This window comes from Triticum dicoccoides, chromosome 7A, assembly GCF_002162155.2.
Source record: "Triticum dicoccoides isolate Atlit2015 ecotype Zavitan chromosome 7A, WEW_v2.0, whole genome shotgun sequence".
In the NCBI taxonomy this organism is placed as follows: Eukaryota; Viridiplantae; Streptophyta; class Magnoliopsida; order Poales; family Poaceae; genus Triticum; species Triticum dicoccoides.
This window is the reverse complement of record NC_041392.1, coordinates 10,020,416-10,035,749: the sequence shown is the minus strand read 5'-3', so window position 1 is coordinate 10,035,749 and position 15,334 is coordinate 10,020,416.

Here is a 15,334-nt window from a genome sequence, read left to right as displayed (position 1 = left end):
TAATGGATCATCAAATCCCAGAGGGTTTCAAACCAGGCGGTATGGATTGAGGACTATCTCCTTCATATCCACATGGCCCGTGGCGACGATCTACACGCCATCAAATACCTCCCACTCAAGCTTAAAGGACCAGCTCGGCATTGGCTCAAGAGCTTGCCAGCAGAATCCATTGGTTGTTGGGAAGATCTGGAAGCCGCATTCCTCGACAACTTCCAGGGCACTTATGTGCGACCACCAGACGCTGATGACTTGAACCACATAATTCAACAGCCAGATGAATCGGCCAGGAAATTCTGGACACGGTTCCTAACCAAGATAAATTAAATCGTCGACTGTCCGGATGCAGAGGCCCTAACAACTTTCAAGCATAACATCTGCGACAAGTGGCTTGCCCGACTACTTGGCCAGGAAAAGCCGAAATCTATGGCAGCCCTCACGACACTCATGACCCGCTTTTGCGCGGGAGAAGACAGCTGGCTGGCTCGCAGCAATAACATATCAAAGAGCCCTGGTACTTCGAACACCAAGGACAGCAATGGCAGGTCACGTCGCAACAAACTCAAGCGCCGCATTAACAACGACAATACTGAGGATACGGCAGTTAATGCCGGATTCAGAGGCTCTAAGCACGGTCAGCAGAAAAAGCCATTCAAAAGAAGCACTCTGGGCCCGTCCAGTTTGGACCGTATACTCGATCGCTCGTGCCAAATACACGGCACCCCCGACAAGCTAGCCAACCACACCAACAGGGATTGTTGGATGTTCAAGCAGGCCGGCAAGTTAAATGCCGAAAACAAAGACAAGGGGCTACATAGCAATGACGAGGAGGAGCCCCGACTGCCAAACAACGGAGGACAAAAGGGGTTCCGCCCCACAAGTGCGGATGGTGAACATGATATACGCAACCCACATCCCCAAGAAGGAGCGGAAGCATGCGTTAAGGGACGTATACGCGTTAGAGCCAGTCGCCCCAAAGTTCAACCCATGGTCCTCCTGTCCGATCACTTCGCAGGGACCATGCCACTAGCATCCGTCATGGCGGATTTTCCGCATTGGTCTTAGACCCAATCATCGACGGATTTCACCTCACTCGAGTCCTTATGGATGGCGGCAGCAGCCTGTACCTGCTTTATCAGGACACAGTGCGCAAAATGGGTATGGATCCCTCAAGGATTAAACCCACAAAAACGACATTTAAAGGCGTCATACCAAGTGTAGAGGCCCATTGCACAGGCTCAGTCATACTAGAAGTGGTCTTCGGATCCTCAGATAATTTCCGAAGCGAGGAGTTAATCTTCGACATAGTCCCGTTCCGCAGTGGCTATCATGCACTGCTCGGGAGAACCACATTTGCAAAATGCGGTGCCGCACTATGCATACCTCAGGCTCAAGATGCCAGAACCTCGGGGGGTCATCACAGTCAATGGAAACATAGAACGCTCCCTCCGAACGGAGGAGCACACTGCGGCCCTCGCAGCAGAAGCACAAAGCAGCCTCTCAAGGCAATTCTCCAGTCCGGCAATCAAATGTCCGGACGCCGTCAAGAGCGCTCGGAGTAATCTGCAACAAGACCGCCTGGCACGTTCCGAACAAGCGTAGCAATGCAGGCCCAACCCCAGCCCCAGCCAAACGGCGAAATCCGTGCCACGCGTACATAATTACGCTCTGAAAATACCATGGGCATAGGGGGAGGGGCACGACCACGACACTCCCCAAAATGCGGCTCAACCGCACTAGGGGCTTCCTACTTTATTATTTTTTCTCACTTTGAGGACCTTACTCTCTGGAAGCCTTGTCCGGCAGTATAATTGCCGAACACACGATACAAGAACCAGGGGGCGGAAAGCTACGTCGCATCATGGAACTCCCAGGTGGTCTCTATAACGAGCAAAATACCTGCTTTAAATACCATTGCGCAGCTTGCCCTCGGAGGGGACATGTCAAATAGTCCGATTTTTGCTTATCGCACTACTTGTATCGTTCTGCTTTAATGCACCGTTTCGAATAAACAATGCATAGCTTCAGACTATTACTGCATTCTCTATTCCTTCATTTATATATATATATATATATATGTTCATTCATGACATTTAGCACCCGTACACTTCGTTACGGCCAATACGCCAGGGGCTTAAGCACCCCATAATACGGCGTGAGAAGTCCGAACACTTTCACAAGTGCGGCACCCCGAACTTATAGCATTATATGCATCAGCTCCGAATCATGTCTTAGGTCAATAGTTGGGTTTGCCCGGCTCCCATGTTTTGGTACCTTACGTTCCGCTATATCGGCTAAGGTAGCACCGGGAGAAATACTGCGATTGTGCCCCGATTCAGCTGGGCTAAGCACCTCAGTAGAGAAAGCTAAAACTGACTGTCATGATAAGGCGAGAGTTGGTCGCTGTTCGAGAGGTTTCGAGTCCCTAAAGACTTATGCCGCTTAGGGCGAGGAGTCGGCTTTGTCCGGCTTAGGCGTGTATAGCGCCCCGAACTCGGTCTTTCGAATAATAGGGGCTTTGCCAAAATTTAAAATTATAGAATTCTCTAGCTAAGTGAGAGTGATAAAGCATTATAGTCCGATTGCCTTGTTTGTTGTGCTGAGCACCTCCCTCGAAGGACCCAAGAATGGGAAAAAGAGTGCTCAGGTTTGTCCCGAACACCCCATCACTCGTGGCACGGGGGCAGAAGCCGACGACTCGCCATCTCTCAGATTTAACAAACGGCCGCACAGAAGGTAATATTTTAAATTCAAACAAGGGTTGCATAGCGCATATGAACAAGTTTTCAACGTACAGGATCACGCAAGCGAGTTTTCTCAAATATTACATCTTTGGAACATTCATCCGCCACAAGACGGGCACCCTTCAGGACGCCCTCATAGTACATTTCAAGGTGGCGATGCTCCTTGCCCTGCGGTAACGCATCCTTCACCAGCTTCTCAGCGTCCATCTTGCCCCAGTGTACTTTAACACGGCCAAGCGCCCTGCGGGCGCCCTCGATGCAGACGGAGCGCTTGATGACCTCAAGCCAAGGACAAACATCCAGAAGCCGTCTCACCAGCCCAAAATAGCTCCCTAGCATGGCCTCTCCAGGACACAGCCGGACTATAAGACCCTTCATGGCCTGTTCGGCCGCCTTATGGAGCTCGGCCAATTGCTTCAGCTGGTCGCTTAAAGGCACCGGTTGTTCGGCCTCAGTATACTGAGACCAGAACACCTTCTCCGTCGAGCTCCCCTCCTCGGCTCGGTAGTGCTTTGCGGCATCCGACACACTGCGGGGTAAATCTGCAAATGCTCCTAGAGAGCTCCGGACCCGGGTAAGTAACAAGTAATTTACATTCACATGCTTGCTTTGCATAATGAATGCCTTACCCGCCGCTATCTTCTTCATCGCCTCAATTTCCTGGAGGGCCTTTTGGGCTTCGGCCTTGGTATGCTTGGTGCTCTCAAGGGCCGAAGCAAGCTCGGACTCTCACGTCTTCGAGTCATGCTCCAAACTCTCATGCTTTTTCACGAGAGCCTGGAGCTCTTGCTCCACCTCAGCAACCTGCGCCTCTTGTTTCCCCCGCTCGATGCGCTCCGCGGCCGCTTTGTTTTCGTCCTTGGATAGTGCTCGCTTCAGGGTCGCCACCTCGGTCGTGGCCCCTGGTATATCCACAATGATCCTGTCATTTTTGCAACCGCATCTTTTTTATATACTTACACAAGGTATTACTTACCTTTGTTCTCCTCGAGCTGCTTCTTGGCAAGGCCGAGCTCTTTCTCGGACCGCTCGAGGTTCTGCTTCAGCGCATCGACCTCCGCAGTCAGTGCGGCAGAGGTCAGCAGCGAAGCCTGCATACGCATATCGACATACTTATGTTAGACTCCTGCGGATATTCTTAGATCCTCTATTCGGCTTTTATTTTTGAACACCGAACAGAGCATCAGGGGCTACTGTATATGCGGTAATATTTTCATATATTTTAAACACGTACCTCAAAGCCCGTTAGAAGGCTGGCACAGGCTTCAGTCAGTCCGCTCTTGGCGAATTGAACCTTCTGGATCACCGCACCCATAATAGTGCGGTGCTCCTCGTCGATGGAGGCGCCGTTAAGCACCTCCAGCAAATTATCCGGTGCCTCCGGTTGGACGGTGGTCGCCGGCATGGTAGGCTTGCTCCTCTTAGTGGGGGGCCGCCTGCCGGAGTTCGGAACCATTGGAGGTTCCGGTGCGGTATTCGGCCCAGGGCCGAACTTGGAGCCCTTGGGAGCCTTGCTTCCTTTGCGCCTGCAGTCCAGAAGGTCGCCTTGTGGTGCCTCCAGGACTACCTCCCCTCGGCTTGGTTCCCTTTGAGACAACATCTCAGCGTTGTCCGTAGGGCGAGGGGTGGAGGCGGTCGGAAGTGATCCTCCGCTCCTCATGGCCGACGGGTCCAAAGAACTGCTCGACTAGGATACGTCGATACGGGCCCGGGATGGACTGCATAACCGTGTCCAGCGTTAAAAGAAGCTGTGCAATTAAACGGTGCCACGAGTTACTCTGGTGTCCGAATAATTACGATCTCACCAGGGGCTTGGCCCTGGGTGGCCACTCGTCTTCGCTGTCGGCGGCGGTGGCGGAGTAGTCCGGAGGGAGAGTCCTTCCCTTCTTGGACCCTCCGGCCTCCCCGGTTGTGGCGGCCTTTCTTTTCTTTTCTCCCCCACCTGGAGGGGAAGAAGCTTCTTTTTCCTGCTTCTCATCTTCGTGGGAGGAGTGCGCCTCGGAGTCATCAGACGATGAGTCCGATACCACCGGGCGTCGGGAACTCTTTCGGGTTCCCGTGGCCTTCTTCTTCGGCACCACGTAAGGCGCCGGAACCAGCATCTCCGCTAAGAGAGCATCTGCTGGGTCTTCGGGCAGAGGAGCCGGACAGCCAATCTGTTCGGCCGTCTCCAGCCATTCCTGTCAAAGGTATGGGAGCTTAGATCCCGCATATAGTTATACCGGGGAAAATGAATACCCTGTAACTGATAAAAGAGCTTACCGCGCCGGCTTGGCCCTGCCGCTGAGTCCGCGATCCTCGGTGAGGGGTGGGGGGACCTCGACACTCTTGAACAGCACCCTCCAGACGTCCTTGTGCATCGTGTCGAAAATTTCACTCAGAGTCTGGTGATGGGCCGGGTCGAACTCCCACAAATTGAACGCCCGTTGTTGACACGGGAGGATCCAGCGGATGAGCATGACCTGGACTATGTTGACAAGCTTGAGCTTCCTGTTTATCATATTTTGGATGCAGGTCTAGAGTCCGGTCAGCTCTGCCGGATCACCCCAGGGCAGGCCCTTCTCTTTCCAGGAGGTGAACCGCGTGGGGATTCTGGATTGGAATTCGGGGGCTGCAGCCCATTTGGTGTCGCGCGGCTCGGTGATGTAGAACCACCCCGATTGCCACTCTTTTATGGTTTCCACATAGGATCCCTCAAGCCATGTAACGTTAGGCATCTTGCCCACCATGGCGCCTCCGCACTCCGCCTGCTGGCCACTCACCACCTTCGGTTTGACATTGAAAGTCTTCAGCCATAAGCCGAAGTGGGCCTTGATGCGGAGGAAGGCCTCACACACAACGATAAACACAGAGATGTTGAGGATGAAATTCGGGGCCAGATCGTGAAAATCCAGGACGTAGTAGAACATGAGCCCGCGGACGAATGGGTGAAGGGGAAATCCCAGTCCGCGGAGGAAGTGGGTGAGGAATACAACCCTCTCATGGGGCCTTGGGGTGGGTATGATCTGCCCCGCATCTGGGAGCCGGTGTGTGATATCCTCGGACAGGTATCCGGCTCCCCTCAGCTTTTTGACATCTCCCTCCATGACAGAGGAGACCATCCACTTTCCTCCCGCTTCGAACATGGTTGGAGAAGGTTGAGGATGAGAATGTGGACTTGGGCGCTGGAGCTCGAATGCGCGAGAATGGATGAGCAAGGAGGAAGAAGGTGTGGGTAGAAAAAGGTGAATCCTTATCCCTTTATATGGGCGGACAAAACTATGCGCCCCCACCAGCCTGGTAAAACTCGCTTATCCCTCAAGCGCCGTAATCAATGGCGCGGTTGGGTTACCCACGCCCGTATTGATGAGAATCCCGCGATAAGGGGACACGATCTCTGCTTCGACAAGACGTGCCAAGGAAACCGCCTCGCAAAACGTGCCGAGGTGGGGTGTGAAAAACGACTCGAATAAGGGCTTGGCTGTTGTGTGATGTCACGCTACGGAATACGTCAGCAGATTAGATTTGTAAAAATATTATTCTCTCTACGGTGGTATGTGGAACTTATTTTGCAGAGCCGGACACGATCCTCGTGTTCAAAATCTTTTATGCAGTATTTGGAGGAGGAACCCACCTTGCAATGCCGAAGACAATCTGCGCGCCGGACTCATCGTCATTGAAGCCTGGTTCAGGGGCTACTAAGGGAGTCCTGGATTAGGGGGTATCCGGACAGCCGGACTATAACCTTTGGCCTGACTGTTGGACTATGAAGATACAAGATTGAAGACCTCGTCCCGTGTCCGGATGGGACTCTCCTTGGCATGGAAGGCAAGCTTGGCAATACGGATATGTAGATATCCTTCCTTGTAACCGACTCTGTGTAACCCTAGACCCCTCTGGTGTCTATATAAACCAGAGGGTTTAGTCCATAGGACATATACAGCAACAATTATACCATAGGCTAGCTTCTAGGGTTTAGCCTCTCTGATCTCGTGGTAGATCAACTCTTATACTACCCATATCATCAATATTAATCAAGCAGGAGTAGGGTTTTACCTCCATCGAGAGGGCCCGAACCTGGGTAAAAACATCGTGTCCCTTGTCTCCTGTTACCATCCGCCTAGACGCACAGTTCGGGACCCCCTACCCGAGATCCGCCGGTTTTGACACCGACACATGCCACAACAAGAGTGGGAGGACCTCATGTTCTATGTCTTGCACAATATCAAGGAAGTTGAGGAAGTGTGGATGAGGTAATACCACTACACCATTCCTTGATGTATTGCACAACATCATGTTCTATGTTCACTTAGTCCCAATCTAACACCGCTTTCCTTCTTTTAGTGAATTCATTCAAGAGGAATGGACGGGAATGATTCCTCCTACTGAGGCGGAGGCACTTACTCTTCTCCATCATGGAAACCCTGGACATAAAAAAATTGTTGCTTGGTTCATGGAGAAAGTAATTTTCCATATTCCCCTATTAAATACCTAGTTCAACATTTATTAGTTAACCGAACTAATGCACCCAAAAATTTCAATTAAACCTGTAGGGAAAAGATCCAAACATATCTATGGATGATGAATTGAGATGGGTTTCCATGGGTTTTGACCATGCCGTCATGACATGTAAAAAGTATGATGTGAATGGGCATCGCTTCCATACAGAGGAGCACCAAAACAACTGGCCTAATCCCAAAACTATAAATACCGGTGTACAACCCTGGTCAAAATTCAGTAGACTACTATGGAAGGGTACGAAATATATACGAGCTTACATTCCGCAAAGGGTGCGAAACCCTATGTCTGCCTGTGTTCAAATGCCGATAGTTTGACCAGCGGGAGGTGCAGAGACATACGGCTTCCATTGGTTTGGTCGAAGTTAAACCATCAACCGTCTATGTTGGAGCCGATCGCTTCATTGCGGCTACGCAAGCTACGCAAGCTACACAAGTTTATTTTCTGCCTTACCCATGCCAGAAAGAGTACCTAAAGGGTTGGGAATTTGTGTTCAAGGTGTCGCCACATGGTAAGCTACCGGACCTGAACGAAGACGATTACTACAACATTAACCCCATGACATACGAGGGAGTTTTCTATCAAGAGTAACCTGATGATGATGTGGTCAGAAACGATGACGCTGACGCCTTGGGTGATGTTGATGTGGATCCAAACGATAACGATGCACGGAATGATGGTGAGACCATTGTTAATGAAAATGACATACTTATGCTAGAAAATTTAAATGAAGATGCTGACGACGAGGAAGAGCCTCCACCTCCGTCAGACAACGAAGATGATAAGTGTGATAGTGATGATGAGACTGAGCGAGAAATCTGTTACAACAATTATGATTCGTATGGGTTCTAGCAGGTGTATGTTTCATGTATTTTTTTCTATGGTTTAGGAATATGCCTTTTTATGCTTATTTATTAATGTGTTTTTATTCCTTATTATTATGTTTTTTCTTTATTATTAATGTACTAATTGTTTATTCTCTTTTGAATGCGGGTTCATGGAACATTGGCAAGGGGAAGATCGATGACACGGGTTTCCTAGCCAAGGTTGTCGGCATGGCTAGTAGGAGTGGTCGACCGCATACTCTTACCCCCCGACTACTTGAGGATGACTCCTCATAGGAGGTCGAGGGAGAGGTGCCCCTAGAGGAGGAGGGGGCGGGGGAGAGCTCCTAGAGGGCGAGGGTGTGGGGGGAGAGCCACTAGAGGGGGTCGTGGCAAGAAAGAGCGCACCCTCACCGACTTAGGGGTGTTGTCTTCGAGGCCTTCCTCTAGTGAGGTACCCTTTGCCGAGGAGCGGGAGGATGAGGAGGAGGAGGAGGCTTGCGAGGAGGTTCAGGAGGACGACGAGGAGGATGAGGAGGTTCAGGAGGGGAAGAGGAGGAGGTTGAGGAGGGGGACAAGGAGGAGGAGGCAGGCGAGGAGGATGGTGGTGGCGGGGATGATGGTGTTAGCAGGGAGGGGGTTGGCAACAAGAAGGGGTGGCTGCGCGGTAACGCAATGCTCCCTCCCCAGCTTCCTGCTACCGAGGAGCAGAAGTGGCTCATTGAGCCCATGGGGAAAGAGTAAGTGCCACTTAATCATAATCTAATTGTTTTTAATGTACACATGCTTATATTTTCATTATTTTGCTTGTACACATGCTAATATTTTCATTATTTATATCTTTTGCAACAACTGGAGATATCCTAAAGGGGCTCGTCTTCCCAACGGCCTCATCACCGTCTTGCTTAAGACACACTAGCAGGGGCTTTACTGTCCCAATCCAGTCAGGCACCCAGAGCGTCGGGTTTTGGCCATGAGCTGGGACCACTGGGAAGCGGCCCCCCACATGGACTATGAGATGCATGCTAAGGCTATGATTACAAACTTTCGGGTGAGTTCTCTTGAGAAGAACAAGTCCATTCTGGTTTCATAAATGATTTAACTCATGACTTCTTCCATTCTTGTTTCATGAATGATTGTAGAAATACTATTGAGTTCTTCAGGAGCACAAGGCCACTGCCGACGAGATTGTGCTGCGCCAAGCGAAGAAGAAGGCCCGTCAGATGCAGTACGACGTGCGCTGGGTGGCCATCTCGCAATATTATCATGACGCTCTTAGCGTGAAGATGACCAAGGAAAAAGCGCGAAGGGATAAGCTTACCTTGCAGAGGGGCAAGTACTTGGCAGTAAGTATAATTTTTTTTCATTCCGACGTTTGTGGTAAATTTCATTGTTTCGTGTTGACATGCCATTATGCTTTCATTATGTACGTGTGTCCAAATCGTTTTTAGAGCATGGTGGCAGGCACGGTTCCTGTAATGGAACCACCACCACCAGCTGCTGGACCACAACAGTGCTACTTACCTTCAAGGAGTTTCTGTCACAGCACCCGGGGACTACGATGGTTAGTATATCTCCAAACTATCCAACCACGGCTTACCGTTTATTCAACGCAATCATATATCCTTTGCACATGTCTTTTCAAACATCCAAGGAACCGGTGGATCATCCATTGGTGGTGGTGCCAGTCTTCGCATCACTCACGAGTCACGGAGCCCGGTCACTCCGATCCACCGAGGTAGTGGTGGTGCCGGTCTTGGCAGTAGCGCTACCGCTAGCAGTGACGACCTGGGCTCTGGCGGACTTGGCGGTGAGGACCTTGGCGGTGGTGGTGGACGTACTAGCGGTTAAGCATGTGGGTGACGGTGGTGGTGATGATATGCTTGTCCACTTTAGATGACCTGTGGTTTTATGCTCCTTTATATGACTTGGAGAGACTTGTGTGCTTCTTAGATGCTTATGTTTGTTGGTGGTGTTGGTTGTGAGGATGTGATGGCGGTGCTGTTGGTTGTGAGCAGATATATACTTATGTTGTTTTGATGGTGGTGCTGTTGGTTGTGAGGATGATACCTATATGTGTTGTATATGTCTAGTACATCATGTATATCCGCTGTGTATTTGAATTGAATTGAATTGAATTCAAATAGAGAACAGAAAAAAATTCACACAAAAACTATGCCGACTTCCGTTAGCATAGGGTAGCATCGAGCTACCAGTGGGCGACACGTGTCAAGTTTTACATATACACCGACGGATAGGCCGTCGGCATAGGCGACACATGGCGCTCACTAGTGCATCCTGGCACGTAGATATGCCGACAGCCTAGCTGTCGGCATAGATTTGAATCTACACCGACGACCTAGCCGTCGGCACATGTGGACACGTGGCGTCCTCTGGTCACTTCCTGGCACGTAGGTATGCCGTTAGGCACCGTTAGGCGTGGAAGTTTACCGATGGTGAATCAATGCCAACGGCCGTACGAAAGCCATCGGCATAGGCTTCTATGACGACGGCTTTTCTATGCCGATGGCATCCTGTGGTACGCCGACGCATATGTTGCCGACGGCCCTATGCTGACGGTGGCCGTCGGCATAGGCCTATCCCAACAGGAAACTAGCCTATGGCGACGGTCCGGGCCGTCGGCATAGTAGGCCATTTTGGTAGTGACGTGTGCATCGCCAAATGCTAGCCCAGCTCACCCACCAGCTGACAGATGGAGTACACCACCTCAAGGATGGCTCAAACTCAATGTTGACGGTGCTTTTCTAGCGCAGGCAGGAAACGGCGGCTCTGGCATGGTGCTCCGGGACAACTTAGGCGGCATCATTTTCACTTCCTGCCGTCATTTATTCACATGTGATAATGCTCTTGCTGCGGAACTAGAAGCATGTAAAGAGGGAATCGCGCTAGCTTTGGAGTGGAGCACACTTCCGTTTATTCTAGAGACGAACAGTACCGAAGCTGCTGCGAAGATTTCAAACCCTTCAGGGAATAGATCACGAAATGCTGCCATCATTCAGGAGGTAGAGAGGTAGTGGTAAAAGCTATTAGAAGAGGGTGTAATCATGTTAGCCACCATTTGGCTCAGATGGGTAGATGTGAGATAAAGACGGCCGTATGGTTACAGTCAGGCACTGAGAGGGTTGTAAACTTGTGTGAACTGGACTGCCGCAATCCAGCTTAATTAATATATAACCCTTTTCCCCTGCAAAAAAAAGGTAGTGACGTGTGCATCATGTACCTATGGTATAGGTTACCTCCGTATGATCGCTAGCTCTTTTCCTTCCTAGTAAGTAGGAGTAACGAGAAACGAAACCGAATCAACCCATATTGTGACGTGTTGGTATCGGCAACATCTAGTTTTTTTTCATTTTCTTAGGAGGTGGGCAGTAAACATGCTTATTTTTTGGCAGTGCCTACGAATGATATGTTAGTCCGGCTGGCATCATTTAATCCCTAGAATAGTTGTGATTTTTAACTGGGGGGATATAAGTTTTGTAAAAGTCAACCCGTCAGACAATAATCGACTTGGAAATACCAAAATTTAAAATATAAATTTTGATATTTTAACAAAAATATTTATTGTGTGGCCAAGTTAACTAAGTGCCTACTCCCTGAGAATTATTTGTAACTACCCAGAAATTGCAAGGAAAAAATGAACAATCATAGACTTGATGAGGGGAAATATAATCATCCCCCAAAGCGAGGTAGAAGTAACAAATCAGTTATACAAAATGATGTTTAGAAAACACCAATGCAACTAAGACGTACCAAAATGAGCAGCAACATATCTATGAGCATTCATTGCACGCTCATCATTTGGGATATCCGTGATCTAGCTACGTTGCATTAATGGATTCATATAAGATGTGTGTTACCACAACAAGATCTATAGTGAGCATCTGTGTATTTGGGGTACATAGAGAGAGCATTAATATGTAGAGATCCAAATTGAGCATTCAGCATTTACTGGACACCCATAGTACACATATTCCGGACCAAAGCTGCATACTGCATTTATGATACCCCAAGCAGGCATTATAAAGAATTCTCAGCCTCATGTTCATCACCTCCATCCATCCATTTCTGCAATACACATCCTTCTCTGTCTATTTTTCTCCACCTCCCTCTATGCGCTTCAGTACTTCAAGGCTTCTAGGTAGCCCTGTAGTAATGGTAGCAATGCCAAGGACTATCATCTTCTTCTCCACCATCATCTTCATGCTTCTTTCGGCTCAAGCTAGCGGCTCTGACAGTGGCAAGCCCAAGGTGACCAAGCTCATGGTGGAAGCATGCAAGAACGCCTCGATCAACAACCCCTAGAACGATCCTGTTACGCAAGAATTCTGTTTGTCGACCCTCCAGTCGGACAATCACATCGGCGAAATCTTAACTCTTCCTTCAGAGCAATTTCGTCAATGAACAGAAGAACTGTGGCTCTGTTGCTGTGGAAATCGACTGCACTTCAAGAGATTTCCATAGTCTTCACTCGAAGAAATAGGTAGCTTGAGCATCACTTTGGAAATACGCATACGTATGACCTAGACCCGCTTTAACAGTACGGTGTTTCCTATGAATCAATATAAGCAAAAGGAAACTACGGGAACAAAATCTTCACGTTCCAATTCGTCACTTCAATTTCTTCAAAGGGGCGCACCAATTTATTCAATCTAAACGTACATTTTTAAGGGTCGTCTTTCATGGTTAAAAAAATCTTCAGTGACTTTTCTCCTATGTATACACTTACAAACACATTAGTCTCTTACCCCATTTGTCTTCAATACTCCATAACCACAAAGGAGGCAATAGATGCACTTACACCATTCTTGACGTTTACACTGGGCATAGCCGTGTATAGAACACATTCTACTCTAGGTAGACTTCGTGTCACGCAGGCCACTACAGTAGTCTCCCCTAACAAGTTACGACTACGGTAATTAAGGGTCACTCTATGGACGCGGCCTCACTAAGGTTCTCCGTACTTCCCTTATCAATTGTAAAACCTAGGGGTAAAGGCTTTTACTGTCACCTCGAATTACCTTCACTCGCTAACTCTTAAAATAGCAGTAATATACTTTGTGAACTTTCGGTGATAATTTTGAGGGAGGAGCCTTCACAACAGTCACGAAGTCTATTAAACTAAATCATTCAATAGAGAATACCACGTATTAATGTTTCAGTTCCTATACATACCAAGATTTATCCATATCCCTGAGAACTAGGGGGTTTACTCATACATAGGGGAAACAAAACACCATGAATGTGGTGATGATAAACATGGATGAATTAAACAAGTAACACGCGAGATGATCCACTAGAGTTCCGATATTACAACGAGATGAAGATGGATGTGGACGACGACGATGATGAAAATGGTGATGATGCCGATGTCCCCTTGCACGTGGTGGTGAAGATGACGATCACCTCGTTACCAATTCCCCTCTGGATGGGTTCCGAAAGTTAGGGTTCTCCTTATGGATGTGTTTTTGGTGGTTGTGTGTGTGTCTATTACTCGATCTTTATCCATAGGGAAGAAGTAGTCGACGAGAGGGAGCTGCCAGCTTGCAATACGACTGTGTGTACGAGCATGTGCGCTCGTATGGTTGGCCGTGTTGCACTTTGTTGGACTGCGCCAGATCCAATTTCCTCTAAGTATTTTATTCTATTTATGGTAAGGTATAATCACATTGATTTACGTGATTCCGCCATAATTTCATGTGATTCCTGCCGTAGTATTCCATTTGTTCCAAAAGAAGTGTCCCGGGGAAAACCGACAAAAACAGTGTGTGAACGCAGTAACATTCCACAAAGCCTATGGAGTTGGCAAAAAATACTCGTCGAAATAATCACACAATTTGTATTCATCAATAGTACTCAATCTTAAGCCTCTGTGAAACCTTATGCATGAATCATTTCTTTGGCATGATCCCGTCACTAGACAAGAAAAGTTTCAGCAAGCAATGATTGAAGTGGAGTGCTTGAGAGACTTAATGATGAGACACTCGTGGGTGTTAATGACTTACTCTGGTATCATGTTGTATTTTCAAAACTTTCACTCCCTTAATTTATGTTTTCATTGCTCAAGAAATAAAATTCTCTTCCGTGTGTTCCCCGCAAGCAAGTGTTAACTAGAGTAAATAGAATAAAAGCTACTTTTTATTTTGTCTAGGTGAGCAAGAGGTTTGTGTTGATTATCTTTGCTTCAATAACACTTGCATAATAACCATGCCACCACTATAGCTATACTAACTTTTCATGTGAAGAAGCGGAGGTCTATCTAGGGATTAAACAACTGATTTCCTTACGGTTTGGATTTCTATCTATGTTGCTGGAGGATGATCAAGTTTAAGCTTGGAGAGTTGACGTGTGTTATTTTTATGCTCATCATGCCATAGTTTAAACATGTTTATCTTATAAAATCTATGATACTCCCATCAATATTACCACTAATGACTGATGAATGCAAGAGATTGTGGAATCCTCTCTTTGTTTTGTGATTCGATCCGATGTCTTCTTCAATGATTTCTTCTTGCGATCCGAGCGCCATATGTGAGTAATTCGGCAAGGTAATGTCCAATGTCCTTGCAACCTGATGTATTTGTTTGAGGGGTCGATGGAATGACTTTGAAGGTACGTCATGTATGTATAAAATAAAATTACATCATAGTAGCCTCTTCTCTCTCTCCCTCTCTCTCTCCCTCCCTCCTCGTTCTTCGGCCCTGCAGGTTCCATGGATCCTAGAGTTCGGTCCAAGTAGAGGTTAGGAGACAGGACAACGTGAAGCGGAATTCTAAACACCAGTGATAGAAGGGCTTAGTATGGTAGTATGGATCCAATCTCTGGGGATGCATGAAGTGTAGTCATTAAATGTCCAATGCTTTTCTTTGATTTACCTTAATTACCAAGGAAACTCCGCTTGGCGAATAGGGCATACAGCTAGACAACTGACTCTTGATGCAGGGCGTGTTTCGGTCAAGACATAATTTGGACACATCCCCCACTTCAAGTGTTGGAAGCACATCTTAATGGGTGTCTTCGAGAGCACTAATTAGTACTAGTAGAACAGTCGTGCGTTGCTACGGGCTATAACACATATAAATGAATCAGACAAAACAAATGATTAAGATCATGTCCAAGGTTGAAGCTCATTTCTCTCTCATACGTCCGAGAGTGTTCGGACATCAAAGGGCGCCCAACAGGCTCCCGAAAATCCAACCATTTAGATAGCCCGGGCTCACCAAAATCCAGCCTATACTTGCGAGGAAGATATGT